Source organism: Symphalangus syndactylus, chromosome 5 (assembly GCF_028878055.3).
Source record: "Symphalangus syndactylus isolate Jambi chromosome 5, NHGRI_mSymSyn1-v2.1_pri, whole genome shotgun sequence".
NCBI lineage: Eukaryota > Metazoa > Chordata > Mammalia > Primates > Hylobatidae > Symphalangus > Symphalangus syndactylus.
Genome location: NC_072427.2, coordinates 5,447,465 through 5,474,109, shown reverse-complemented (window position 1 = coordinate 5,474,109; position 26,645 = coordinate 5,447,465). Strand labels below are relative to the sequence as shown.

The window sequence follows — 26,645 nt, the reverse complement described above, 5'->3', positions numbered from 1 at the left end:
ATTGTCACACAAGTTTAACCACTATCACATCAGACCAAAACGCAGCGCTGATCCAGCTGTGTGTGGCGTGACTCCAGACTTCTTGGTGAGGAATGGAGATCCTTATGGCAGAATTCAAGCTTCCCTTGTTGCAAGAGAAAGCAAATTCCCCCTCCGGAGAGGCCTTCTCAGCATCGGCCCCAGCTGCAGGCTCTGTCCATTTAACTCCTAAGCATCTCACTTGGGCGTCAGGTGAGACGACAGGCACCACAGCCATCTCCTAACTCCCCAGTCTCCATTGTGGGGCCCAGGCCTGGGTGGCTCCCAGGTCCTAATTCAGCTTCACGGGGCTGCACTGCCCTCCTCAAGCCCCGCTGCTTCACCCAGCCTGACTAGCACGGCCTCCAATCCCCCTGTGCTTGCCCCTTCCCTCAGGCACCTCCAATCTGAAGGACGGTGGGGCAGCTCACCAGTGTGCACCTGCAGGAGGACTCGGTGAGAGGAGGGAGACAGGGCAGCCAGGCACTGCTGTGCTGTGTCCACCCTGCCTACTGGACAGGCCGAGGGCAGCCATGGGGACCCATGCTCAGGTTTTTGGAAGAGAGAGATCATTCAGAGTGGACGAGCCATTCCCACCAGCCATTCTGCATCGGCGCCCGAGAGGTAGTGGCTCTTGCATGTGGAGGAGCACACATGAGAACTCCCTGGAGCACTCCCAACTGTAGATCACAGCAGTTGCAGAGAGCCTTAGGAGGCAGGGGTGTGCAGAGCTGGCGGGGGACCTTTGGGGTCCATGACTGTCGCTGTGACTGGACCCCGCTTCCAGGCTGTATCCGACAAGGCCAGGAGAACAGCCTCCACCTCAAGCCTACACCGTGCACGCTGGCCCCAGGGGGTTTCTGTGTGGAACACCAGCTGAGTACACGAGGATGAGATGGCACGAACTGCAAGATAGAACAGCGGGGAATAATACAAATTAAATAAGCCATGAGGTGAGATCACATCAAGATGACTGGTGAGCGCAAGCTTTGGCTCCATGACCCTGCCCCTAAGTTCTTAAAAAATGCAGAAAAGGTGTTTAAGAAAATAAATTAATTCCTGGCAGTGCTGGGGAAAGGTGGTTGTGGCAGATTGCACTTTCCAAGATGGCTACAACAAGACCTTCCATCCCACATGGCTTTTCTACCACAGGGCTCAGACGTTCCTCCTATCCAGAGTTGGGGCCTCTCCTTCCTCTCCTGGAACCCTGGTGGGCCAGTGACTACACAAAAGTGATGCCACGTGACTAGCTGGGTCAGAAGGCCGATTCCATTTCTGCCTGGCCCTCTGAGCAAGCTTATTATTGACACTCAGACCCCATGCTGTGAGGAAGCCCAAGCCACATGGAGTGACACAGGTAGGTGTTCCGTCTGATGCCCGGATAAGCAGTGCCCAACCGGTCTGGCTGCAGCCCCATAAGAGGAGGGCGTCAGAACAGGACCTGCCAGCCAAACCCATCAACTCTCAGGAGCCATAAGAAATGAGAATAAAATGGTTGTCTTAAGCCGTTACCTTTAAGAGTGATTCCTTACTCAGCGACAGATAACCAGAACAGGATACTCTCAGTGGGCCAGAAGTTACGAAGCAGCTGGGATTAGTGAGAATGAGGAAACCATAGCTCCAAATTCTGGAAATGGTGGCTGCTTCCCGTTCAGTGGGAGCAGGTACAAGGGAGAGAACAGGGCTGCAAGTGACTGTTAGGTGCTAAGGGCCTGCATCCAGAAGACCACCCACTGGCCCAGCCTACCTGGTGACGCATTCTTGCCTCTCACCTGCAATTGCTGAGGGTAAATAGATACATCACTCACAGATGCGTCAACAGGAAACCTCCCCTTCTAAGATGAGCACTTAACGAAGACACTACAAACAGCTGAGGAAAACCCACGGTGAGAGACAGTCACCAAACTCAACAGCTAAACCACCTAAAGAAAGTGAGTTCTTATTACAAAAAAAACGGAGATTTTAAAAGAAGTATATGGGCCAGGCACAGTGGCTCACACCTGTAATCCCAGCACTTTGGGAGGCTGAGGTGGGTGGATCACTTGAGGCTAGGAATTCGAGACCAGCCTGGCCAGCATGGTGAAACCCTATCTCTACTAAAAATACAAAATTTAGCCAGGCATAGTGGGGACGCCTGTAATCCTAGCTACTTGGAAGGCTGAGGCATGAGAATCACTTGAACCTGGGAGGTGGTGGTTGCAGTGAGCTGAGATTGCACCACAGCACTCCAGCCTGGGTGACAGAGTGAGACCCTATCTCAAAAAAAAAAAAAAAAAAAAGTCTATTAACGTATTTAGAGAAATAAAGATCAGGCCACTGTTAAAAAAAAAAAAAAAACAACTAAAGACCTTAACATATGATTGTTAAACATATGATTGTTAGAAGGAGAACTCAAGAAAGCCAAGGAGAAAAGTGGAGCCCCGTGAAGAGCAAGTTTCTGGAGTTTGAAGCCCAAGTCCTGTTGAGAACGTAGCACGCAAGGAAAACAGCATGAAAACTGTGAAGGAAATGTGAAGATGCATGGAGGATAGATGCAGAAGTTGCAAAACCATCTAATAGAAATTCCAAAAAGAGTGGGTTAGAATTAGAAAACACTAAGAGAAACAGTAGACAAGAAATGTATTGAAACCTATTCCCCAAAAGCTTAAAAAGAGAAAGCTTGGATAGTTCAATAGACAAAGAATTTGGATAGACAATAAAAGACTGAACTAGAAGACTGAACATTTTTTTTAATGCCTGGGCCCAGATGTTTTTATAGACTTATTTATTTATTTATTTATTTATTGAGATGGAGTCTTGCTCTGTCACCCAGGTTGGAGTACAGTGGAACGATCTTGGCTCACTGCAACCTCCACCTCCCAGGTTCAAGCAATTCTCTGCCTCAGCTTCCCGAGTAGCTGGGATTACAGGCACCTGCTACCAAGCCTGGCTAATTTTTTTCTATTTTTAGTACAGACGGGGTTTCACTATCTTGACCAGCCTGGTCTTGAACTCCTGGCCTCATGATCCACCCGCCTTGGCCTCCCAAAGTGCTGAGATTACAGGCATGAGCCACCGCACCTGGGACACTTTTACTTAACCTTCAAAATTATCATGTTAGATAAACTATTTTGGAGCATATAACAATCTAGAAAGTGAATTAACGTATTTTGCAGGATAATATAAGGTTAATTCCAAAACGAAAAGAGAGCTCGCTAGTGATCATCTATGCAAACATTTTAATATATTAGCAAATCAAATCAAGTAGCATAGTAAAGGAATAACCCATCATGACCAAGGAGCATTTAATCCCAGGTAAGCAAGACTTGCTTGACAGTAAGACTCACTACGTTAGCTTATTAGAGCAGGAAAAACTAGATGAGCCGAACCTCTCAACAGATAGAGGTGGAGGAGGAGAAGAGAACATTTTAGCTATTGTTTCCTTCACTGATTAGGGCATTTTCTACAGACCCACAGCAAAGATCCTATCTACTGATGAAGAAACCTAGTTATTAAAGGCACCACTTTTTGCCCACCTGATTGTGAACATTTTGAAAGACTGATAATATCAAATGTTAGTGAGAGTGTACAGAAATTTCACCTCTCATGCACTGCCAAAGGAAGGTCAGGTAAATAGGAAAGTCGCCTTATTGAGCAATTTGATTAAAAAAAAAAAAGAATGAAGTTCTATCGTGGATGAGCCTGGAGGACAATATGCGAAATGAAATAAACTAGGCACAGAAAGACAAATACCACACGGTCTCACCCACATGTGGAAGCTGAAACGGTGGGTCTCATGGAAGAAAACAGAAAAGTGGTTACCAGAGGCTGGGAAGGGTAGGAGGAGAGGGAGGATGGGGAGAAGCTGGTTAATGGATACAAAATTACAGCTGGCTAAGAGGAATGAGTTCTAGTGTTCTACAGCAGCTGTCCCCAGCCTTTTTTGGCACCAGGGACTGGTTTTGTGGAAGACCATTTTTCCACATTCCCCAGAGTTGGAGGTATGGTTTTGGGATGATTCAAGTGCATTACAGTTATTGTGCACTTTATTTCTATTATTATTACATGGGAATATGTGATGAAATATTTATACAACTCATCATATTGCAGAATCAGTGGGAGCCTTGAGCTTGTTTTCCTGCAACTAGACAGTCCCTTCTGGGGGTGATGGGAGACAGTGACAGATCATCAGGCATTAGATTCTCATAAGGAGCGTGCACCCTAGATCCCTCGCCTGCGCAGTTCACAGTAGGGTTTGTGCTGCTATGAGAATCTAACCCCGCTGCTGATCTGACAGGAGGTGGAGCTCAGGCGGTCATGTGAGTGATGAGGAGCAGCTGTAAATACAGATGAAGCTTTGCTCGCTCCACGGCCTCTCACCTTCTGCTGTGCAGCCTGGTTCCTAACAGGCCACAGACCAGGACCAGTCTGTGGCTGGGGGGTTGGGGACCCCGTTCTATAGTACTGTAGGATGACTACACGTAACAATTTCTTTTATTATATATTTTCAAATGGCTTGAAGAATTTAAATGTTTCCAACACAAGGAAATGATAAGTGTTTGAGGTGATAGATATGCTAATTACCCGAATTTGATCACCACACATCGTATAAATGTATCAGAATATCACACCTTACCCTACAAATACATACAATTATTATGTGTCAATTAAAAATAATTTTAAAAAGGCCAGGCACAGTGGCTCATACCTGTAATCCCAGCACTTTGAGAGGCCGAGGCAGGCAGATCACTTGAGGCCAGGAGTTTGAGACCAGCCTGGCTAACATGGCAAAACCCCATCTCTACTGAGAATAGAAAAATTAGCTGGGTGTGGTGGTGCCTGCCTGTAATCCCAGCTACTCAGGAGGCTGAGCCAGGAGAATCGCTTGAACCCAGGAGGCAGAGGTTGCAGTGAGCCGAGATCAAGCCATTGCACTCCAGCTTGGGTGACAGAGCAAGACTCCATCTCAAAAAAATAATAATAATAATTAAAACAAACAAAAAAGAATAAATAAGTTAGAATAGGACAAATAGTATTTTTACATTGGATGTAAAACTTTTAAACAGTTAAGAGGCATAAAACTACAATGAGATACCAGTTCACGTGCTGTAGGATGACTATTATTATAAAGGGAAACAGGTGTTGGCAAGGATGTGGAGACCCTTGAGACCCTTGTCGCTACTGGCAGAATGTAAAATGATTCGGCCACTGAGAAAAACAGTATGGTGATTCCTCAGAAAGTTAAACATTACCACACGATCTCTCAATTCCACTTCTGGGTATATACCCTGAACAATTGAAAGCAGGGACTCAAATAGGCATTTGTAGACTCATGTTCATAGCAGCATTGTTTGCAATAGTTAAAAGATGGAGGCCGGGCTCACGCCTGTAATCCCAGCAATTTGGGAAGCTGAGGCGGGCGGTTCACAAGGTCAGGAGATTGAGACCAGCCTGGCCAAGGCAGTGAAACCCCGTCTCTATTAAAAATGCAAAAACTAGCCGGGCATGGTGGCACATGCCTATAGTCCCAGCTACTCGGGAAGCTGAGGCAGGAGAATTGCTTGAACCCAGGAGGCAGAAGTTGCAGTGTGCCTAGATCGTGCCATTGCACTCCAGCCTGGGAGACAGAGTGAGACTCCGTCTCAATAAATAAATAAATAAATAAATAATTAAAAATAAGATGGAAGCAACCCAAACGTCCATTCAACAGATGAATGGATACACAAATTGTGTTCTATCCACACGATGGAGTATTATTCAGCCTTCTAAAAGAAAGAAATTTTGACATGCTGAAACATGGATGAACCTTGGCAGCACTGTGCGAAATGAAATAAGCCAATCGGAAGAGGACAACAACCATGATCCTGCTTACATGAGGTACCTACAGCAAATTCATAGTCAGAAAGTGGAACGGTGGTAGCCAGGGGCTGCGGGGAGGGAGAATGGGGAGGTATTATTTAATGGATACAGAGTTTCTGCTTGAGATGATGAAAAAGTTCTGGAAATGAATGGCTGTGAATGGCTGTGCAGCATTGTGAATGTACTCATTGGGAATTACTGCCACGGAACTGTGTACTTAAAAATGGTTAAAATGGTAGAATGTGTGTTATGTCTATTTTACCATAATAAAAGAAGAATTTAAAGTTATAAATCATTCTTACTTCTGTAAATAAATTTTCCGGGAAACCAAGAGAAAGTCAAAACAAGACAGTGAGGTTTTGCAACAATAGAATAAAGAGAGTAAGTCAGCGTGGGGGCCAGCCCGGGGCCCCCAGCTTAGTCGATACCTGTGTGGCAGCCATGGCGCTGGTGACCATTGAATGCCAGAGGCAAGAGAGTCGCAGCCGCAGTGCCGGGAATCTAGCAGCTGCTCAACACACATTGGTTGCCTGTGGCCCATTTTGTCAACAAGAAAATTGAAGCTCAGAGGCTAAAAGGCTCACCTGGGACCAAACAGCGAGCGCAGGCTCCAACTCCAGGCCTCTCTCCAAATTCCTCTGGAAGAGAATCCACATGAAAACAGGAATCCTACACTCAGGGCGGCTGGGGGCAAAGGGTCTCCTCGGGACTCAGTGAAAGGCTTCAAGCCTGATCTGGCTGAACTTCTGAGCAGAAAGCTGGCCTCTGCCTCCCAGTCATGCTGGACCCTGGCTGGGAGAAGCCCCTTTCTGGTGGATGGCATCAGAGTCTGCAGGCTGCCCCGTGGCTAGGCCTTGGCACAGCTTCCTCTGCCAGCAGAGGGGGCAGCCTGGCAGGGGGAGTTGGAAGCCGGCTTAGCCACTTTTGAGGGGTTGGGAGGTCGTGTTCCCTTGGCCTAAAGGGTCACTCTTGTCAGGAGGACAGTCAGGGCTCACTGGCCTCACACCAAGGATGACAAAGGCTCCAGGGCAATGGTGACCCTCGCAGCGTCACCTCACCGGGGAAGCTGTCAGGCACAGGCTTGTTGCTTGGCCAAATCTCACGAACAAAGCTTGCTCCGGAACGCCCCTCCACCGTGATGGCTGGGGCCCTCGGTGCCAGGGGAAGTGAGACAGATGCAAACCTCTGGTCCTCAGGCCCCGCCAGAGATGAGTATTAATTACCCGAAGGCAGGCCAGGCGAAGACCATTCATTCCCAGCAGGTTTCAAGACCCGGGGGAAGCAGGATCCCGCTGAGGGATACAGGTGGAAAGGAAGGATGGGAAGAGTCCTGGGGTCCCCCTCCTGCCCCTAGACTACCCCAGAATGACCACTCAGGACAGAAGAGCCATGTGCCAAAGGCGCTGAGAGCCTGGTGTGGGCACACACTGTGGGAGTTTCCTCAGAAGCAGCCCCACAAGCGATTCCACATTCCAGGCTGGGACCCCGCAGCCTCCCAACCTCCTCACCCGCAGTGGGGAAATAAAGCTTCAGGGGTTGTTGGGAATGAGGAGCGGATTTTAGGGAAGCGCTCTAGCTGCCCCACATTGAAGGAGAGCAGACAGCGCTTCCCTCCCCATCTCCAATCACACAAACGGCTCTGTGAGGATCCCCACAAATCTCACTATTGCTCCCCTGCAGCACTGGACACACCACGGATCCACGCCTCCTGAGGATGCCCGATGGTCTGGCACACTGCTGGTGAGAGGTGAAGCCAACTGGACTTCCCGGGTCAAGTGGAGACTTGGAGAACTTTTCTGTCCTACAAGAGGATTGTAAAATGCACCAATCAGTGCTCTGTAAAACGCACCAATTGGCATTCTGTAGCCAGCAAGAGGATTGTAAAATGCACCAATCCGCGCTCTGTAAAACACACCAATTAGCAGGATCCTAAAAGCAGCCAATCTCAGGGAGGATTGAAAAAAGGGCATCCTGATAGGATAAAAATGGAACATGGGAGGGGACAAATAAGGGAATAAAAGCTGGCCACCCCCAGCCAGCACTGGGATGGCAGGGTGAAGGTGAGGCTAGGTGCATCGCCAAAGTCACACCAAAAGTTGAGTGCTGTAGGCCACACAACCTGGACAGCTGGAGGGGGGCCCGAGGCACCAGCCCTTGAGGAAATGAGTTCACCAGGTCAAGGACAGTCAGCATGACTGTCCCCAGGGAGTGTGGAGTGGGGCACCTCCTGGAGAGCCCAGTGCCCAGAAACGAGGATCATTTGGGAGCAGTCTGTTGGGTCTCAGGGAACCCACGCCGGATCACCATGAGGGCAGTGGTCAGGTCGCATCCTCCTAGCTGCGTCCCCTCCTCTCCCACACTGCCCCTTCACTAGGGGTCAGACCTGAGCAAGAGGAGGATGACAGAAAAGAGAAGATGGCAACATCACCCCTTCCCCAACCCTGGGCTCCTTGTGAGCATCACCGGTGGCTGGACAGGTGCCAGCTGAACAGGAGGCTGCCCCCGCCCCCGGCAGCCATGGGGTGCCTCCGCAAAGAATGGTGACTTTGAGGAGGGTTCAAAGAAGTAGGCTTTGCTCTAGGTTGGGTGCTCTCAAGGAGGGGGACAGGCCTCTGATGGGACACCTCTATACATCTGATCTGCAGGGAGGGCAGCCCACAGCAGGGAAGGAAGCAGCGTCACTCAGTTTAACCCAGAGAGGACATCTGCTGCTGTTGGCTTGCACTGTGACTGGCTTTTGTCTGTGCTTAGACACGACTGCAGGGTGGCCTTGTTGCACTTCCCAACGGTTGCAGGGGACATTGCTGGTGCTCTGTGAGGACAGCAGGGCAGGGCTGGGAGTGCCAGGACAGCTCCTAACAACACGAGGCCCAGCTCTAGGGGCCTGGCCAGCTCCTAGACACCAGGGGCTGCTTTGCTGCTTCTCAGCGATGCCCACGAGCCTCAGTGTGGCCTGCAAGGCCCTGTCTGGTCTGATGTCTTGGCGCTCAAAACTCAGGTTGGTCGGGGGCGGTGGCTCACACCTGTAATCCCAGCACATTGGGAGGCTGAGGCGGGCGGATCACCTGAGGTCAGGAGTTCAAGACCAGCCTGGCCAACATGGCAAAACCCCATCTCTACTAAAAATACAAAAATTAGCCAGGCGTGGTGGAACAGGACTGTAACCCCAGCTACTCAGGAGGCTGAGGCAGGAGAATTGCTTGAACCCAGGAGGTGGAGGCTGCAGTGAACCAAGATCATGCCACTGCACTCCAGCCTGGGCAACAGAGTGAGACTCTGTCTCAAAAAAAAAAAAAAAAAAGACCTGTAGGCCAGCTGTGCCACAGCCACACTGGACAACCTTCCTCCCCCCGCTGCCAGGCACCCCTTCCGAAACTCCCACCCACATTTCCCCCCGCCCACCCTCCAGAACCTAACTGTCTCTCCTCTCAATGTCCCCAGAATAAATTCTCCCAGCAACATGCCTGTCCTACCTCTGGCGTAATTGTACATTTGTTCTTGTGGTCCCCTTGTCACATCAGCCCCTCGTAGACTATAAACAACACCAGAGCCAAGGCTTTTTCTCTTTCGGCTGCCACTGTATTCCCAGCACCATTTCAGTGCCTAGCACTTGAGAATTGTTGAATAATAAGCCCAGAGAGGCAAACAGGCCACAAGAGTCACGGGAGTGCTGCCGAAGCAAGGTGTTGGGAAGCGGGTGTGGGTTGGGGAAGAGATGCCGTGATCGGCTGGTGATGTCTGCCCTAGGTGTGCAGTGGGAGGAGGTGACACAGGCACCACTGCTGGAGCCATGACCTTCAAACCACAAAGCCCAGAACACTCTCCCAAGCAGGACACAGAGGACTCCAGAGTGACAGTCCCCATGCCCACAAGTTGCATTTGCACATTTGGAAGATCCTGTGATAAATTTAAAGCACACATTGTCATTACTCTCCAAAATGGTTAAAAATGGGAGAAGACATCCAGGCTGATAAGGCCTTCTCCTCCAGGACAGGAGATTTTTGCTTGGAAAGGGCTACTATCTACTTTGAACACCAATTAGAATATGGACTTTTTGCCAACATTAGAGAATTTCTTAGCTCCCTTCAAAGCCCCACGCCCTAACAGGAACTGAGTAGGCATCCGCGTCAGTTCCAAATGAAAGGCAGCTTCACTTTCCGACGCTTTTTGGAGCCACCAACCAATACAAAGTCAGATGAGCAAGTGGCCACATGGCAGCTGACCTGTCCCACAGACGGCCCAGGGCTGCTGCCAGGTTTTAGGCAGCCAATGTTGATTGCACTTGTCATAATGCTAGGAAAGAATGTGCAGCTATTCCAATCTTTCTTAAGCGCTTTTTTTCCCTGTCATAATCCGGAAACCAGTCAGCCTTGGGTCACCCGGCTTTATCTACAGAATTGGTGCCTACAGAGAATCCTGGTGTGCAAGCACAGAACTCACCCCCTCATCACCCAGAACCAAGTGACACTCCCCGCAATGGCACGGCAAGCGCCTCCTTAATAGCCAGTCTTGGGATGAGACTAGCAGGGGTCCAGATTCAAAAAGAAATCCTCCACTAAGTGGTGTCCCAGACCACACAAACCCTTCATGAGTCGGATGTCACCACCGTTGGCACTCACTGGTGTGGCCCTTCCAGAAGGTGAGCTGACTGTCTCGCCTTCCACAGGCCACAGGCAGGGGTTTACCTGAAGCCAGATGGCTTGTACCAAAATATCCCCACACTTTTTTAAAGACATGAGGTCTCACTCTGCTGCCCAGGCTGGAGTACAAGGGTGCAAATCATAGCTCAATGCAGCCTCATACTCCTGGGTTCAAGCTGTCTTCCCTCCTCAGCCTCCCAAGTAGCTGGAACTACAGGCACACACCTCCATGCCCAGCTGATTTTTTTTCCTTTTGTGGACCCAGGGTCGAGCTATGTTGCCTAGGCTGGTCTTGAACTTCTAGCCTCAAGTGATCCTACAGCCTTGGCCTCCTAAGTGGCTGGGACTATAGTCATGAGCCACATTGCCTGGCTCAAAATGCCCTACTCTTGACAAACTAATCCTGACGCTTATCCTGTTTATCATCTGATGTCGCCCTGATGAGAGATGACAAGGAATGGTGATGATCTGGGTTCTTGCCAGGAAGCCTCAGGCTGGCATTTCACAGGCAAATGTCCCATGGCTCTTAGAAGACTTGGGGAACCTGACTCATGTGATCAAACTCACAGCAGATTTCAGTGTCGAAACAGAACTGCCAAATTGTTAATTTACTTTGAGAGGTGCCTTTTCAAGGAGCTAAATGAATGGATTCCCCCAGCAGGATTTCTGGCTGGAATTTCCAGAAAGCTGAGTCATTGGAACGGCACCTGATGGGCCTCAGAGGGGATCTCGGGGTTGAGGAGTTTTGGGGGCTGCAGACTCCAGACAAGGGGGGACGCCATGAAGATTAGGGCCTAATCTAGCCTCATCCCCTTGGACCTGATGGATAAATCCAGGCAGCCACTAACTGCCTGGACTTCCTCTTTCCATGCCGGTGGGTTTTTAAGTTTACAGTTAATAGTGACCCCCTCCCTTTTATGACACATATTGCTAGTCTATAAAATAGGCCAAAGCAGTAGTTTACGGGTGTAAATGGATCTCATGTATTCAACTGTATAACCGTGATGGGACAGGGTTAAAATTATTAATAAGAGGAGTTGTACAGCTGCCATGCTCCCCTGCTCTCAGTCAAAGGACAAAAGCCAAAGAGATCAATTTTCTTTTTCTGTCTTCAAAGGGAAAGAAAATAATGAGGCTGGGGGCAGGGTATATTCCATAGAGAATGCCACCTACCAGGTTCCCCTGGGATTTTAGCGTTAAAAAATAGGAACACACTTGGAGATTTTAGTAAAAATATCTGGAGGCTAAATAACTTAGCTGTTTTGGAAACATATAAATCACATTGGACTTACTATCTGGGCTGTGTTTCTTCAAGTATGATATGTATTTGAGTCCAAATCATGGCAGGGGTGACATTAAACGTTGAAGTTTATGGTGGGTGGATTTACATCAGCCTTGTTTCCAGTTTATTTTTGCATTCTTTTCTAGTTATAGAACATGAAGGAAATTTTGATTCGCAAAGACAATCAGCTGTCAATGGTAACAATTGTTTACAGTTTTGTCACAGGGATGAAAACAGCTTTATTCTAAGGTTTGCACTACATCGAGTTCAGTGGCAGCAAAGCCAATGATTTAAGTTCCAATTTATAAGTAGTTGGTCACACTGAACATGTGTGAGTAGGTGTGAGAGTGTGATTACGGTAGAGAAAGAATGAGGCCGGGCGCGGCGGCTCACGCCTGGAATCCCAGCACTGTGGGAGGCCGAGGCAGGCGGATCACGAGGTCAGGAGATCGAGACCATCCTGGCTAACACAGTGAAACCCTGTCTCTACTGAAAATATAAAAAATTAGCTGGGCGTGGTGCTACTCGGGAGGCTGAGGTAGGAGAATGGCGTGAACCCGGGAGGCGGAGCTTGCAGTGAGCCGAGATCGCGCCACTGCACTCCAGCCTGGGTGACAGAGTGAGACTCCGTCTCAAAAAGAAAAAAAAGAGGGAGAGAGAAAGAGAATGAGAGGGGTGAGAGAGAGGGGCGGGGGGGAGAGAGAGAGTGTGTATGTGTGTGTGAGAGAGAGAGAGAGAGAGAAAGGAGCATGTGTGTGTGTACCTGCCTTCGTGTGGCTCTTGCAAATAGTTAGAAGTACATGATAAACGAAAAATGAAAATGAACAAAACATTTGGGGACTCTCCCACAAAACCTCCGGATTCTGCAACCCACCTCTGCAGGCTGCTGCCCCTCTCTGCACCAAACCTTCTCCTCCTACTAACTCATCATCCTCTTCCCATCCTGCCTTGCTGGATGGAAGTGCTGGCTGACCTCAACCCGACAGGCAATCCCAGAGTTCAGTTCCATTGAATCACCCACATTTTCTTCAAATATTTTAATGATTTAACTTTCAAGGGCTGTATTAGTGTCTGGGGGCTGCCACCATAAATCACCATAAACCTGGTGACAATGATGGAACCAGAAGTCCCAGCTTGAGGGGTCCGGGGTCACGCTCCCCTCCAGAGCCACTGGGGGAGAGTTGGCCCTTGCCTCTCCAGCATCTGGTGGCTCCAGGTGTACCCTGTGGCTGCACTGCCCCAATCTCTGCCTCTGCGGTTGCGTGGCCTTCTCCTCTGTGTGTCTGTGTCTCCTCTTCGCTTATGGAGACACTCGTAAATGGGTTTAGGGCCCACCCAGGTAACCCAGAATGGTCTCGTCTCAAGATCTTTCACTTGATTACATCTACAAAGACCCTTTTTCCAACCGAGATCACGTTCTCAGGTTTCTGGGAATTCGGATGTGGACGTACCTTTATGGGATCCACCATTCAACACTTGGCAGAGCCAACTTTTCTCCCCATCATGACCATACATACGAGAAGGAATTCACACCTTTCCTGGCAGACAGCGAGGGTGCGATCAAAGGCAGCTGATATCATTCCCCCCACACACCCACACCCCCGGTCCCCTAGGGCTGGGGACTTTATCTTCTGTTACTGACTGAATTATCTTCCTCCAAAATTCACATGTTGAAATCGTAACCTCCAGAACCCCAGAATGTAACTATATCTGGTTGATACAGTCTTTAAAGAGATAATTAAGACAAAACAAGGTCACATAGGTGGGCCCTAATCCAATATGACTGCTGTCCTTATAAGAAGAAGAGATTAGGACACAGATACTCACAGAGAGAAGACCATGTGAGGACCCAGAGGAACACAGTCATCTCCCAGCCAATGAGAGGGGCCTGAGAAACAACCACCCCTGCCAGCACATTGATCTCTAGGTGAACTCCTTGATTCCTTCTGGCTTTCAGGATTGTGGGAAAATGAATTTCTCTGCTGTCTGAGCCAGCCAATGTGTGGTATTTTGTTCCAGGTGTCTGCTATGGACTAAATGTTTGTGTCTTTCCCAAATTCATATATTGACACCCTAATCCCCAGTGGGATGGGCTTAGGAGGTGGGGCCCTTGGGAGGTGATAAGGTCACGAGGGTGGAGCCTCTCACGGTGGGATTAGTGCCCCTATCAGAAGAGACACCAGGGGCTTGCTTCATCTCTCTCTTTGCTGTGTGAGGACAGAGAGAAAGCAGCCATCTGTGAACCTGAAGTGGGCCCCCACCAGATGTCAGATCTGCTGGTGCTTTGATCTCAGACTTCCCAGCCTCTGCTATGAGAAATAAGGGGTTTTTAAGTCCCCCAGTCTACTGCAGTTTGTTAGAGCCAGCCACGCTGACAGGCTTGTGATGCAGGCCTCCACAATCAGTTAATCCTTTTCCCCTTCCACCGAGGGGTCTGTACGCCTGTAGCTGCTGGAGGGCCAGGCCTTCCCAAGAGTGCGACCCGCGCAGGGGCCTGCCCATAGCCTTCAGGCCCCAACTCCAACAGTGCTGGTGCTGCACCAGGGCTTTTCAGTGATGTGAGGCAACAAATTGCCCTTTCTTCTTAAGCTGGTGTGGGCTGGGCTTCTTATCATTGATGGTAAATGATTTCTGCCACTTACCACCAATGAGACTCTCAAGAGACCAGGAGCTCTTCGGTCTGAGGATTCATCAGAAGCTCCACAACAAGCCTCCAATGCTAGGAGTGGAGCCCCAGGCAGGTCCAGCTCAGCAGCAGAAGCCAGCCTGCCCCTGGGGGTCTCCCCACAGCCACCGTGTGTCAGTTGCCTCATTCCCCTGTGAGGAGACACCCTTTCTGGCTCCCACCTCCTGATCCCCATGGGGCTACTGATGGACCTTGGTCCCTGAGTGTCCACATACCTGTCTACCCCCCGCTCTGCATCCACACTGGCTGCCCATAGCTGCTCTGGACGCCCACGTTACTCCTGCCTATTAAAGAAATAATTATAAAGATCACAACAAAGAAAAGCATAACATGGAAATGGTTGCCTGGGGATGCCGGTATTGTGACTGCACACACATTGTGACAACAATGACGGCCAGGCGCAGTGGCTCCTGCCTGTAATCCCAGCACTTTGGGAGGCTGAGGCGGGTGGATCACCTGAGGTCAGGAGTTCAAGACCAGCCTGGCCAACATGGTGAAACCCTATCTCTACTAAAAATACAAAATCAGCAAGGTGTGGTGGTGCACACCTGTAGTCTCAGCCACCCAGGAGGCCAAGGCAGGAGAATCACTGGAACCTGGGGGGTGGATGTTGTAGTGAGCTGAGATGGTGCCACTGCACTCCAGCCTGGGTGAGTGAAACTCTGTCTCAAAACACACACACACACACACACACATACACACACACAAACATACACACACACACACACATACACACACACACATACACACACACACACACATACACACACACACATACACACACACACATACACACACATACACACACACATACACACACACACATACACACACACATACACACACACATACACACACACACATACACACACATACACACACACATACACACACACACATACACACACACACACACACACACACATACACACACACACATACACACACACACATACACACACACATACACACACACATACACACACACACATACACACACACATACACACACACATACACACACACATACACACACACACACATACACACACACATACACACACACACACACACACACATACACACACACACACATACACACACACACATACACACTATAACAACAATGACAGAAATGGTTTTTTTTTTTTTTGCTTGTTTGTTTTTGAGACAGAGTCTCACTCTTGCCCAGGCTGGAATGCAGCGGCACGACCTCAGCTCACTAAAACCTCCTTTTCCTGGGTCCAAGCAATTCTCCTGCCTCAGCCTCCCAAGTAGCTGAGATTACAGGTGCATGCCACCACGCCCAGCTAACTTTTGTATTTTTAGTAGAGATGGGGTTTCACCATGTTGGCCAGGCTGGTCTTGAACCCCTGACCTCAGGTGATCCACCCACCTCAGCCTCCCAAAGTGCTGGGATTACAGGTGTGAGCCACTGTGCCCAGCAAACAGAAATGTTAAAGTCGCCTATTGTCTTCATGACGCACGGTGACATTGTTTATGCAATTTTAAAAAATTGCTGAAGTGGGAGGATCACCTGAGCCTGGGAAGGTCAAGGCAGAGGTGAACCATGACCACACTACTGCACATCAGCCTGGGTGACAGAGCAAGACCTGTCTCAAAAAAAAAACAAAAACAAAAAAATGCTGCTGTACTTTCAGCCCAGGGAAGTCAGGAGTCAAGGCATGAGTGGCTGTAGTCCACAAAAATAGTACTGATGGTAATGTGTTTAGATGTGTATCCCCTCCAAATTCCACGTTGGAAAGTGGTCCCTGGTGTTGGATTCCCAGTGTTGGAGCCTGGTGGGAGGTGTTGGGGTCACGGGGATGGATCCCTCATGAATGGCTGAGCACCATCCCTTGGTGATGAGTGAGTTCTCACTCACTCGTTTGATTCATTCATTTGATAAGGGGTTGTTTAAAACAGCCTGGCATCTCTCTTGCTCCTCTCTCCCCATGTGACACACCTGCTCCCTCTCTGCCTTCCACCATGACTCTAAGCTTCCAGAGGCCTCACCAGAAGCTGAGCAGATGCTGGTGTCCTGCTTATATAGTCTACGGAGCCATGAGCCAAAATAAACTTCTTTCCTTTGCGAATTATCTAGTCTGAGTTATCCTTTTATAGCCCCGCGAAACGGACTAACACAGATGGTAACGACGAGGGAACTGACTGCTTTGTTAACCAGCAAAAAGAGCCCACCCACATGTGGACAATCTCAGGGAAGGCCCATCAGGCCACACCAAGGCTTGGAGACCACTTTTAGCTTTATTTATTTACTTATTTACGCCAAGGACTTTTGAGAATTCCTTTCCCAAAAATAAGCCATTGCATTGCTAAATATCTTGAAAAGCCAGGCCCTCGAACGCAAAGCCCTTACCGCTACCACCACAGAATTATCCCCTCTCTATATGGCCTCATGCACAATTCATGAAGCAGCCTTTCACCACAGCCCGGAGGGCCCCCAACTTTGAGGAGCCACCTCCTTTTTGGCCAGGTGAGGGGTCCCAGGAACGAAGGTCCAAGACTCATCGCTGTGTGGTCCAGGCTGGCCAGGGGCTGTGGTCCCAGGGATGCGTGTTTGGTGGCTGGTTTATCTCCGTCCTGGCTGAGATCACTGAAGGATAGCCAGGGAGGCAGGAACAGCTAGGAAATATCTGGACTGTGAGGGAGGTGCCGGCGCTCAGTAGCAGCTGCTCGAGGCCCCCACAGCTCCCGTGGGGACCAGCTGACCCCACAGGATGCCGGGAGAGAAGACCCATTCACAAAAGCTTGCCAGTCACGGCCTTTTCCAACCTTCCGGACATCAAACGCCCGCTGATGGTGGCCTTTTCCAACCTTCCGGACATTTGTGGGTCCCAGCCTCAGAGGGACGGAGCCGCTTCTGCTGTCCTTTACCTGAAGGCTAGGATTTCAGCTCCCTAATGTGCATTCAGGCTCCACTCGGCATGGCCGGCCTCTCCTGGTGCTTCTCCCCCGGACCCCATCTGCCTCTGACTCCTCCCTCTTTGGCAGCCTCTTTGCCCCTGCCTAGAGTGCATCCTGCTCCTCCTTCCCTTGGGGGACCTGCTCACTCCTCACCAGGCCCAGGTCTCCATCATGCCTCCATCATGAACCCCCAATGCCTGCCTCGGCTGCCCTCCTCGGGATACCTCCTTCCTTCTCCCAGCTCACAGCCTTGACCTTCACCAAGGATCACAGACACCCCAACTTTCCCAGGACCATCCTGGTCTCAAAAGCTCCCTCCTGGTATCCCTGTGTGTCATCAAACTGTCCTAGGTATTATGTGGCTTTGCTGGCCACAAGCAGAACTACCAATAGGAATGAGCAGAGGCTTGAGCAGGTGTCTCGGTTCCTTGGGGAAACGCTTGTTCTGTGGCCTGTTGGGTGACACCAAAGGCCAGATGTCACCACAGAGACTCTGACTTGTCAATGGGGACCTGGACACGGGGCTTTGAAAAGCTCATGGGGGCTCCAACACACAGGTTTGGGGACCCTCAGGGGTTGAAGTTTGCAGGTGATCCTCCAGCCCAGCCAGTGCTGCATGTGCAGGGGACCCTGAGGAGGGGCAGGGGAGCTAGGGTGGGCGTGGCCACAGCAAGGGGCACCTACCTGCCTGAGGCCCCCCTCAGGAGAGCCGGGTTACCCATCGCTGGCAAGCAGCTCCCTGCATGTGTGAGTCCCTGGGTTGCCGTCTCCAAATGGAGGTCTGTGGGCCTCTGTCACCTGGGGCCACCCACTGCCACAGCTGCAGAGGCGCGACTTAAAGAGCGAAGTGTAAAGTATTTGGGTTGGGTGGTTCTGACTGTACCAAAGGATGGGTGCATCAGACCTGCTTACCCCACCCCAGAGGGGACAAGCCTGGGGCAGTTTTAGGGTCTAGGGTGGGCCACCGCATCCCAGATCCCCAGGGCCCAGCCCAGGCTGAGCTGGACACTAGTCTGGGGCCTGCCAGCCCCTCCCCATCCTGGACAGGGCTCGTGCACTCAGCAGGGCTTTCTTCCCAGGGGTTTTCTGCTCAGCCCCCTTCGCTGAGGGTTTCCTACAACTAGCTTAGTCACTGGGGTCTCGGTTTATCAGCCTCAAGTCACACATGACATCAGCACCCAGAGGTGTGAGCCCATCCCCATCCATTCATTTCCTCCACACACATGCTTTCCAGGGGCCAGGCACTGTTCTAGACCCAGGAACACCACGGCAGATGCCACAGATGAGGTCCCCCCTGCCGTGGACGTCCGTTCAGGTGGGTAAGACTGACATAAATAAGCACATGGATAAGTGAGTCAGGCTGTGCCGGGTCATGACAGGCAGGGACAAGAGCACAAGGCTCACAGGGACACCTGGAGCAAGGCGTCCAACATCAAGCTGGGTGGTCGGGAAGCTGGAGGAGGTGGCATGAGCCCGGCGGGTTTCCTGGAAAAGTAAACACACTCAGGCACTTCACTCTGAACAGGCACCCCAGATCCAGGGAGAATATTCAGTGAGCCCAAGACAGGCGGGCCAGGCTCACCGCCTTCAAAATGCACCCAGCCAGGGCCTCTGCTTGCCCCACTCCTTGCTCTCCTGGGCAAGTCGGGGCTGGAAAGTGGGGCAGGAAGCTCAGGCCCTGCCTGGCCTCGAGGCTGATGACGTCCTTTGGAACTGTGATTTTCAGCCCAGCTGCCAGAGAAGGCCACGAGGAACACCAAGAACCCCTGACATCCAGGCCACACTCCAGCCAGTAGATGAGAATCTCAGGGGCTGGGGTCCAGACATGAGCCTTTTTAAAGCTCCCTAGGGCATGCGCCTGGGCCGCCGAGGGGAGCTTCAAGGGAGGCACCCTGGGAAGGCCGCAGAGCTCCACAGGGGTAGGGTGGGTCAGGGCTTTAGGGTCAAGCAGGTCTGCATTTCAATCCACACTCACAACTTACTTAGCCTCTCTGACCCTCAGTTTCTCTTCTGCAAAATGGGTCAACATCCACACATGGTATTAGAATTGAACAAGGTAACATAGGTAAGTGCAGGGTATAGCGCCTGCCCCTAGGATGCGGTGTTGAATGTAAGTGCCCCTCTCCCATCCAATTTCAAGTGGCAAAGAGCAGAGTGGAGTCAGCAGACCCAGGAATGACCCCAATCCTAACCTCTACTGGCTTTGTGAACCTCAGTTTCCCTGTCTGTAAGGTGGGGGAGAAGCTCTATTGGTGCTGGAGGACCTTGGCAGCATGATGCCCTCCCAGGGTGGACCTGCCAGAGCCAGCAGCCTCCCACATTGCACAGCATCTGGGGACGGACAGCCCAGGTCTGCAGAGATGACCTGCAACCCCGCCATGGCCTTTTCATTATCACGGAAATAGCTGCTTTCATGAAAAATGATGTGAGCAAAGAGGACCCTGAACTATGGTTTCAGTAGATCACTTCTTGACTGCACAGATCTTCTCCAGGGGCCCTGATGTCTCAACTCCCTGGGCCGATGTTTATCCGTGAATTCAACAGCTGGCAGCAAGGGCGACAGAGAGGCCACTGAGGGAGGCAATCCTGGGCCCCCAAGATTCACGTCCAGTCTGATAGTCCTCCGCCCTGGGGGGGACCTCAGCATCCACCTTCACCTGGGCCTGGCCTCTGCTCTGCAATTCCCCAAGATCAATGCTCTGGAATGATTTTGGAGGCAGGCAGGGAGCCCCTCCCAGGCTCTCCTTCTCCCCCTGGCTTCCATGAAGTTCACACAGAAGCCACCTCACATTCCCTCTCTTCCTTTCTTCTCTCCCTCTTCCTCGAGCATCTCACCACGGAGGGCCACATCTCTCTGAGGCTAGAGGGAGGGTGAAGACTTCATAGTTTTTAGAAGCCCCTCCTCCTCCCACCATCAGTTCCCTGCCCTGCCCCGACATCGTCATCCTGGAGCTGCAGAAACGCATCACTGGTCTCCCAAATGAAGTTCTTGCTCCCAGCAAAAGAGGCTCAGGTGTCCCCCACTCTCCCTCCAGGGGCCCACCCCTCTTGGTGGATGGTGAAGAGCTCCTGTGTCAGGCACAGGCCACTGGGACATACCACTTCCCCCAGCCCACGCCCAACTTCCCAGGCTTCCTTGGGAATGAGCTGGAATGAAAGCTGGGAGGTCGTGGGCCCTGAGTCTGGTGGCCAGGCCTGCAGGGGTTCCATCAGGGTGAGAAAAGAGGCCAGTCCTCCCAGCGTGGACCTGCCAGAGCCTCTGGCCTCCCACATCATGTTGCATCTGGGGATGGACAGCCCAGAGCTGCAGAGGTGACCTGTAATCCCACTGATGGTCTTTTCACTATTGCAGAAATAGCTGCTTTCATTAAAATGATGGCTCCCAGGGCAGCCAAGGCCACGGCTGCTGCCTCAAGGACCCTCAACCAGGCGTAGGTCCCAGGACAGCTTTGTGGCTAAGGAAGCCAGTGCATGCTCACCAAGGACCCCTACGGGCCCGCTGTGTCTAGGGGACATGATGTTGGCAACCCAGCTCCCTGGGATTCTCCCCACTTGGGGCCACCATGGCGAGAGGAGCCACACACAGCTGAGGGGGGAGGCCCTGTCTGCTCCACATTTCCAGCAGGATGCTGGGAGTGAGGCTTCAAGCTCATCCAGGCCAGGCTATTGCAATTTTTTTTTTTCCTTTTAGAGATGGGGTCTCAGGCTGGAGTGCTATGGCAGGATCACAACTCACGGCATCCTCAAACTCCTGGGCTCAAGCCATCCTCTTGCCTCAGCCTCCCAAGTAGCAGGGACTAGAAGCACACACCACCATGCCCAGATAATTCTTAAAAAATTTTTTAGAGATGGAGTTTCACTGTGTTGCCTAGGGTGGTCTTGAGCTCCTGGCTTCAAGCTATCCCCCTGCCTCAGCCTCCCAAAGTGCTGGGATTACAGGCATGAGCCACGGCACCCAGCTAGGATTTTACTAATTTTTGTTTATAAAAATCTTTTCCTGGCCGGGCGCGGTGGCTCACGCTTGTAATCCCAGCACTTTGGGAGGCCGAGGCGGGCGGATCACAAGGTCAGGAGATCGAGACCACGGTGAAACCCCGTCTCTACTAAAAAATACAAAAAATTAGCCGGGCGTGGTGGCGGGCGCCTGTAGTCCCAGCTACTCGGAGAGGCTGAGGCAGGAGAATGGCGTGAACCCGGGAGGCGGAGCTTGCAGTGAGCCGAGATTGCGCCACTGCACTCCAGCCTGGGTGAAAGAGCAAAGACTCCGTCTCAAAAAAAAAAAAAAAAAAAAAAAAATCTTTTCCTTAAAAAAAAATCTGACCTGGACCTTCAATCATTTAAGACCTCAGAAGGGCAGGCGTGGGGATGGGTGCCTCAAGTCTTGCCCACTCTTTTCTGAGAGTCTTGGCAGAGCCCCACGGCTCCAAAGAACTGAATGAAATCCTCTGGTTTAGTCCAGTGTGGGGATGCCCATTCTACAGGTGAGGAAACTGAGGCTGTGGAGACAGGGTGTGCCCAGGCAGACGTGAGCGGCTCCTGCTGCCCCTGTCCCTGGCACTCCTGCCCTATCTTTCACTGGAAATCATTCACACGGCTTCTGCCGCCTGCAGACCGCACTCTGGCCGGCTCCCACCGGAACCCTGATGCGTACCATATTTCTGGTCTGACAGCCAGCCGTTGTAAAACTGAACCTCCTCCTTGTAATCGCCAATAAGTTTCCCCTTGGAGGAGCTGACTTTGAACTTGCAGAGAACAAAGAGCCCTTTGTGGTTTGCTTTTGGGAAGAGAGATGGAGGGAGAACTGCATAAATAATATGAGAAGCAGCAACCCCAATTATATTTTGTTACCTTCTCTTGTGAATATGAAATAAAAACCACTTTATTTTGAAAGCTGCAGGGGAGCCAAGTTTCTCCAGCCTGGACGTGGAGGTCCGGGGCCCAGGGCCGGGCCAGCGGGACAGTCACTGTGGTTTTGGGGGCAGCCAGGCCAGCTGTGAGCACATCAGGCTGTACCGGCCCCGCCTGGCCCAGGCGAGGCATCATAAAACATGGCGTGAGCCGATTTCTTTCCAGCTGCAGGAACTCCAATTTGTGAGGAGAAGGCTCACTTCTTTACCATTCGGGGCTGGAAAGAAAATGGCTTTCTCCCCTCCTTCCCCCACCACTGTTCTCAGCCATGCGTGTCTTCCTGAGTTTCCCTCCAGCCTCTTCCTGCCAACACTCCACGCAGCAGGGCCAGCCTGGGGCCCCTGCAGGACTGGGGTGGGGGCTGCAGCTGCCTTCCCACCGCTCCACCCTCCCCCAGCACAAGGAAGTCTGGCCCGGCTCACTGCCTGCGGTTTCTTCATACACTCCACGTCCTGACAGCCTCGTGGCCTGTGCCCACGCTTTCTCCTCTCTTTGGCGAGCCCCATTCTTCCCTTGAGTTAAGGTGTTGCCTCCTCCAGGAAGCCCTCCCTTCGTCTCTTCCCACCCACCCTTCCAATATTCAGCACAGGGCAGCGTGGCTTTGTCTCAGTGACCCTTCAATGGACTGAGGTCCTAACTGAGGACATGGTTCATCCCTGGGCCCCTAGCACACATCATAGGGCCTGACTCAAGAGCAGCCTGTGGGTGGACAGTTGAGCAAGCCCACATTCTTCCTACTCCATGCTTCCGGGAGCTTACAATAGGCAAGGCTCTGTCAACCACAAGCCATCTTCTGTAGGAAAAAAAGGAGAGGGGGCTTGTCGGTTAAGATAACTGAGGCATCTGAGTAGGTGGCTTCAGGGATGGCTCTATCCAGGGCCTCTCTCTCATCTTATCACAGGTAGGCCTCCCTCATGAAAGGAGCTAAAAAGATGCATCCTACTAGCTCAGCAGCCCTATAACCCTGTAAAGGGACAGTCCCTCCGTTCCCATAGCTTGGCAAGGTAAATGCTCTGTCCCCACCCAGGCCGGGAGGTCTGGAGGCAGAATCTCTTCTAGGAAAGCAAATTCTCTGGCAATTTTTGTGAAGCAGACACACCCGAAGAGGGAGGTTCAGGGTACATAAGAGACATCCCTTCCACTCATTGTGCTATCCAGGATGGCTCTGGGCCTGAAAATTCAGATATAGTATCGTTTATCTCCTTAATTAAGAATTTATACATCATCTACCTCCAAAAGAGATCCAGGACACAATATAACTTTGGCCTTGCTTGTAATTCTTCCAAAGAGCTTTCATGGAGCCGTAGCGTCCATGGAGAGAGAAGCAGAGTGATGGGCCAGAGGACATTGGCAAGTGTGGCTTTCTGATTGGGGCACCACCTAAACCAAGATTTGCCTTCTAAAGTCGAAGACTTGCTTTCTTTCCCACTCTCCCAGAGGAAACTAAGAAAAAAACGAAATGTAAGCACTGCTGCCGAAGCTGCGTTTGCCCCACGACCACCATCTTGCCCCACCTCATACCTCACGGGGTCAGATAGCTTCAGTGTTCCAGCGAGAGAAATCCTGGTGCCCCAGGGACCTGGGGAGAAGCTCACAGTTACTGTGGCTATTGTCGCTGTTCGTTTTAACTTTCTAATAAAACTGTATCTGTGGCCAGGTGCAGTGGCTCACACTGGTAATCCCAGCACTTTGGGAGGCCGAGGCAGGCAGATCACTTGAGCTCAGGAGTTTGAGACCAGCTTGGCCAACATGGTGAAACCCTGTCTCTACTAAAAATACAAAAATTAGCTGGGTGTGTTGGCAGGCGCCTGTGATCCCAGCTATTAAGGAGGCTGAGGCAGAAAAATCGCTTGAACCTGGGAGGTGGAGGTTGCAGTGAGCCGAGACTGCACCACTGCACTGCAGCCTGGGTGACAGAGGAAGACTTCATCAGAAGAAAAAAAAACTGTATCTGCATATATATATATCTGAATGTGTCCCCCAAGATTCATGCCTTGAAATTTAATGGCCAATGTGGTAGTATTAAGAGGTGGGGCCTTTAGCAGGTGACTGCGTCATGAGGCAGAGCCCTCACGGATGGGGTTAGGGCCCTTAGAAAAAGACTTGGGGAGCTATATATGCACATATGTACATACATAGAGATACGTACGTGGAAGCCAGCTAGAACCCCATGCAGAAGGCTCATAGTACCTCATGGAATCCACACATAGGACCCGTTACACAGTGGGTGTAATGGGTCCAGAGAGGGTGTCCTAGTCTATTCAGTCTGCCATAACAAGATACCTAAGCCTGGGTTATTTATAAAGAACAGATTATTATCTCACAGTTCTGGAGGCTGGAAAGTTCAAGGTCAAGGCAGCAGCAGGTTCCGTGTCTGGTGAGGGCCCAGTCTCTGCCTCTAAGATGGCGCCTGTTGCTGTGCCCTCCAGAGGGATGAATGCTGCATCCTTCCTCACGTGGTGGAAGGGACCGAAGGGGATGAACCCACTCCCTCAATTCCTTTTCTAAGGTCCCTAACCCCATCCGTGAGGGCTCTGCCTCATGACGCAGTCACCTCCTAAAGGCACCTCCTCTTAATACTACCACATTGGCCATTAAATTTCAAGACGTGAATCTTGGGGGACACATTCAGATATAATACAGGGCAACTGACAACCCCAAGGGCAATCCACAGGTAGGTGGAGAGGCGACAAACAGGCCTGAAAGACAAAAGGCCTCACGCTTCTTGGCCACCCCATTCAATCCGCAAGACACTGAGAGAAGGCTACACGGATCCACGGAGAACAGGGACAGACGCGCTGTCTTTCCCAGATGCAGGCGTTCAGCTCTGTCAGTCAGTCCCAGGAGGCGGGGTTAGTATGCCCACCTGTCAGTCACTCTCAGGCTGGTGGGAAGCCCCCTTCCTTATCTGGTTTTCCTTCCTTGGAGCCTGACTGCCCCACTGCTGTGACCTTAATTCTCAGGGACCCAGGGAGCAGTCAGGGACGGTGAGGGCCCACAGGACCTTCAAGGCCGGGAGCATCCAGTGGCACAATTGACTCAGGCTCCGGGGGATCCATGCCAGGTAGCAGCCTGCAGGGGGACCTGCAGGACAAGGTTTGAGGGCTGCCATTCCAAGGCAAACCTCTTCCCTGGGACAAAGGACAGGGATGTCATTCCGCTTTCATTCACTCATATGCAGCTGGAGGTTGGAGGCCATGAGATTTTCCTGCCACCTTCTCTCTGGGCAAAAGATTTACTTGTGTGTGCCTCCTGGCCTTTCCCCTGCTCTGAGGCCACAACTCCCCACCCCATGCCGGGCCCTGCTGTCCCTTGCTCCAGTCCTGCCCCAACTCTTCCCTGACTAAGATGCCACATGTTTGGGACTCTGCTCAGCACCCAGCATGCAGGCACAGCACAAACGAGACACAGACCCCAACTCTACTCCACAGCGCTCCATCCTGTGACTGGCATCTGAATGGGGGAGCACGCTGCTGTCCTATCCAAGCCAAGGGCCAGGGTACAACATGTGTTGTGCAAACAAGCAGTTGTCATAGTTCAAGTAAAGACAGTGCAGAGAGACCCACATCCCCGGTGGGCTGAGCCCAAGGGAGCTGGCGCTAAAGTAGACACCATCAGACTATTAGATACCTCATTAAGCTAATGTTGTTCATTTGTGGGGTTTTTTGTTTGTTTTTTGTTTTTTGGGGTTTTTTTGTTTTTTTGAGACAGAGTCCCACTCTGTCACCCAGGCTGGAGTGCAGTGACGTGATCTTGGCTCACTGCAGCCTCTGCCTCCCAGATTCAAGCAGTTCTCCTGTCTCAGCCTCCTGAGTTGCTGGCACTACAGGTGTATGCCACCACACCCAGCTAATTTTTTCGTATTTTTAGTAGTGACAGGGTTTCACCATATTGGTCAGGCTGGTCTCAAACTCCTGACCTCGGGTGATCCACCTGCCTCAGCCTCCCAAAGTGCTGGGATTACAGGCCTGAGCCACTGTGCCCGGCCTCATTTGTGTGTTTTTTTGTTTTTTTGTTTGTTCATTTGTTTTGAGACAGAGTCTCACTCTGTCACCCAGGCTGGAGTGCAGTGGCACAATCTTGGCTTGCTGCAACCTCTGCCTCCCTGGTTCAAGTGATCCTCCTGCCTCAGCCTCCCAAGCAGCTGGGATTACAGGCACATGCCACAACGCCAGGCTAATTTTTGTATTTTTAGTAGAGATGGGGTTTCACCATGTTGGCCAGGCCTGGTCTTGAACTCCTGACCTCAGGTAATCTGCCCACCTCGACCTCCCAAAATGCTGGGATTACAGGTGTGAGCCACGGTGCCTGGCCTAATTCTGTTCATTTAAATGCCATTCCTCTTTTC

The 26,645-nt window shown here is 51.3% G+C and overlaps 1 long non-coding RNA gene across 1 annotated transcript in view; it reads right to left on the bottom strand.

Moving 5' to 3' along the window:
• Nucleotides 1-836: 836 nt before the first annotated feature.
• Nucleotides 837-26,645, bottom strand: part of LOC134736758 (uncharacterized) — a 33,202-nt gene continuing 7,393 nt past the window's right edge. The window contains exons 2-4 of the long non-coding RNA XR_010120986.1: nt 7,549-7,657; nt 6,441-6,494; nt 837-923 (exon numbers count right to left, since the gene is read on the bottom strand). This is a non-coding gene — a long non-coding RNA (uncharacterized lncRNA). The remainder of the gene's footprint in view (nt 924-6,440; nt 6,495-7,548; nt 7,658-26,645) is intronic.